The sequence below is a fragment of the Capra hircus genome, chromosome 15 (genome assembly GCF_001704415.2).
Source record: "Capra hircus breed San Clemente chromosome 15, ASM170441v1, whole genome shotgun sequence".
In the NCBI taxonomy this organism is placed as follows: domain Eukaryota; kingdom Metazoa; phylum Chordata; class Mammalia; order Artiodactyla; family Bovidae; genus Capra; species Capra hircus.
This window is the reverse complement of record NC_030822.1, coordinates 33,805,751-33,809,781: the sequence shown is the minus strand read 5'-3', so window position 1 is coordinate 33,809,781 and position 4,031 is coordinate 33,805,751. Positions and strand designations below refer to the sequence as shown.

General features: G+C 35.3%; 1 pseudogene; it reads right to left on the bottom strand.

Annotated features, from left to right (window-relative positions):
• LOC102175941 lies at positions 2,427-3,381 on the bottom strand (annotated as a pseudogene).

Sequence of the window (4,031 nt, the reverse complement as noted above, 5' to 3'; positions counted from 1 at the left end):
TGCTTATACTAGTGTCAGAACTATATTTGGAGTAGAAGATAAGAAGATGAACTAGACAAGCTTTTTTTTCACCCCCTAGATTTTACTTTTAATTGTCCAATAGATATCTGTACTGGGTGAGTGAAAGTCGCTCAGTCATGTCTGATTCTTTGCGACCCCATGGAGTATACAGTCCATGGAATTCTCCAGGCCAGAACACTGGAGCGGGTAGTTGTTCCCTTCTCCAGTGCATCTTTCCAACACAAGGATTGAACCCAGGTCTCCCGCATTTCAGGTGGATTCTTTACCAGCTGAGCCACCAGAGAATACTAAGAGCTCTATTACCTTAAATAAATATTAATGTATATGTATTTTATGGCATGTGTTTTTCCACCAGACTATCCTTCAAAATTGCTTCTTTCAGTGAACATCAAACCAAATCAATAAAAGCAGTAAGAGAGTCAGTCCAAGTCATTAAGAATTTATTGTGCCACATTATGACAAAAAGAGATAAAGTTAAATTATTAGACATCCTGTATAATTCACCAGGGGCTTCAATGGTGGCTCAGATGATAAAGAATCTGCCAGCAATGCAGGAGACCCAGGTTTAATCCTTGAGGTCAGGAAGATACCGTGGAGTAGGGAATGGCTACCCACTCCAGTATTCTTGCTGGAGAATCCCATGGACAGAGGAGCCTGGCGAGCTATAGTCTATGGGGTCGCAAAGAGTTGGACACAACTGATCAACTAAGCACACACACAATTCCCTAAACTACAGATACATTTTAATATAATATGGTTTGAACTGCACAGATCACTGTGGATTACAAAAACAACACTGACCCCAAAAGGAAACCTCAGTTAAGGAATCTTGAGAAAGAAGATACCAAAAAAAGTCTGAGCCTAATGTTATAGAATGAAGACTATTTTACCAATTCAGGAATCAGGGTCATGGTCTCCAGGTAGAGGATATATCACAATTAATGAGAGTGAAAATAATAGAAATGGATACATCTCTTAAGTATAAAAATGTCCTAAGAGCAAAAAAAGTCCAATTGGAAAAATTCTGACTTTTGGCACTATGCATAGCATTGGTCATCTTTTGGAATTACAGGACAATGAAGTGTTAATGGTGAAGATCACACACAATTTTGTAAGACAGACAACAATAACGCCATTAAAAAAAATTCTAGTCCAAAACCTGAACACATAAATATAATGAAAATGTTACTTTTAGCCCTTGTAGAGTCTGAAATTATACTTCACAAACTATACGGTATGTGACCATTTCAGAATCATAGCAAAGAACATGAAGTCAATATACGTTAATCAGAAGGTAGAATGTAGAATAAGGGAGAGGATCCAAATTCACATCTCTGAATATTCCAGGTGCTGGCCTTGGCCACCAGTTGGCTGTTTCTTTAGGCCACACTCACTACTCTTCCTGTATAGTTGCTTTTGTCAACTTACATCTCATCTTTACCATTTAAAATTTCTATTTAAGTTTCTATAAGAATGACTATTCACCAATCCACAAAAACATTTACAATAAAAGCAATTTTAAGTTAACAAATGCTAATGCAAGTTCAAATGTGTGAATTCAACTGCAGTAATTATTTTGAAAGTTAGTTTCAGGAAAACATACAAATAATAAAACCATGAGCATAATTAAATATATATATATATATTTATATATATAGCTTGACTTGCAGAACTTATTTCCCTTTTCAGCTATAGTCATAAAACACATTATTTAAAACTATTTTACTTATTTGTAAGACCATAACATAAAACAAGGAAGTACATTGCTAATCATTCCACATTGACTTTAGTTACTATCAATTCAAATTTTTCTATTTGCGTTTAATATATAAGAACTCCACTATATATGCTCCTGTAGTAGGCTGTGTGATATTTTTTTCAGGAAATAAGAAAATATGACTAACATTTGATGCATATAGTAAAACCCTCATTCCCCACTTAATGATTATTTCATGATCATTCAGTAAGGAACTTTAGGATAATGAAGTGTTATAATAAATGATATAGGAAAAGGACAAATTTATTTTCAGATATACTAGAATTATAATACATTATACTGAATTTCTTTTGCAGTCCCTAAAAAGACACTTGATATATTTTAACATAGGCTAAAATATTATTATTTAATTTTTCTTTTAAGAAACATCTGTCACCGAGTCAATTGAGCTTAATTTTTGTACTTTATATCATGTGTAGATTAGATATGACTAATTCTGTGTGTTTCAACAAACTTCGTATCCAAAACAAGCTAAGATGTTTAAATAGGAGTCAAGGCCTTATTGTCTTGAATGCAAAACCAGAACATTGCTCTTCAGCACACAATGAACCTGAGAAAGCACAAACTCTCAAGAACATTTTTCTCAGTACTTGTTTCTGCTATTGTTTGAAATAAGATAAATGAGAACTCAAGATGCATTCCTAGAGTGGAAAATCTTGGATATTTGATCTCGAATCTGTTTGGTCTTCCACCATAAACAATAGGATTGAGCAAAGATGGGACAAGCAGATAGAGATTAGGTAGAAGAATGTGAATGTAAGGTGGAATATGGAACCCAAACTTGTGTGCAAAAAAAAAAAAAACAAGAAGAAACTGAGGGGATAAAACTCAAGGAAGACACAAATGTGGGCAATGCAAGTGTTAAAAACTTTGAGTCTAGCTTCTTTTTGAGTCAGATTGAAGACAGTTACAAATATTCAAATGTAAGAGAGTATGATAAAGATTATGTCAAATTACAGTATAATGAAAACCACAAAGAGACCATAGATCTTGTTGATTCAAATATCTTCTGCTGCCAGCTTCACAATGGCCATGTGTTCGCAGTATGAATGGGGAATCACAGTGGTCCAATAGTGTTTCAGCCAGCATTTGATGAGGATGAGACATGGAGTTGCAAAGAGGACTGCTCGGAGTGTCTCTCCAACCCCAGTCTGAGTGAAGAGTTTGTGGGTAAAATGACTGCATGTCTCAGAGGATCACAGATTGCCATGTAGCAATCCAAGGCCATGGCCAGCAGAATACCTGACTCAATACACTGGAAGGTATAGATGAGCCATATCTGAAAGATAGGCATCAAAATATATTTCTGGTGAATGGAACCAGAATAGTCCTAACATTTTTGGCAGGATGCAGGTACTGAGAGTAATGTCTGTCACTCAAAGCATTGCCAGGAAAAGATATATGGGTTCATGGAGGCTGGGCTCAGATTTGATCATGACCAGTAGCAGGAAATTCCCAAATGGAGCAGTAATGTGCATGGCATAGAAAGAAATGCTGATCCAGAACTGCACAGACTCCAGGCCAGGGATCCCAATCAGTGTCAACACTGAGGGCGTGAAGACTGTACCATTGAGCTGGAACATGTTTGTTTTGAACTCTCTGGTTTAGAGAGTCTGATTCAAGATGGAGATTTTTGTTGAGTATCTTTCTTGTTTTATGTTTTTACCTAGGTTCATACCATCAGTAGTTAAATGTGATTTCAAATGGCATTTTGACACACATACTCATTTTTTTTGATATTGCAGTTAAATTTGGTTGTGAATGCAGATAGAGTTTCCCTGAATAATTTATTTTGAATTTTCCTTCTGTTCTCTATTTCTCTGTCTCTTTTTTTGTTATGCATACAGATATATATAAACACATACACCCTTGAAAACTTACAAATATTCACTATAGAGAGAGGAAGCACTCCTTCCAGTCAGTGTGAATTCCTATGGTTTTTGCAAAATTAGTTGAAAACTATCTCATTGAATGTAGTTAAGTCTTCTAAGTTAACGTCTTCTAAGTTAACAAGATCTGATATAAACGGTGTGCTACATATAACATTTTTTTCTAATCAAAGAACTTCCAATTCATTCAGATAGTCTAGTAGAAGTAAAATAATAATAACAGTACCAACACACTCTCAGGAGCTGCTCTAGATCTTGGGAAAATAAGTTATAAAGTGGCTTTATCAAACATGACACAGGCAAAACTCTAGCTGTAACAATTACACATGACAAGTGGTGTGTTA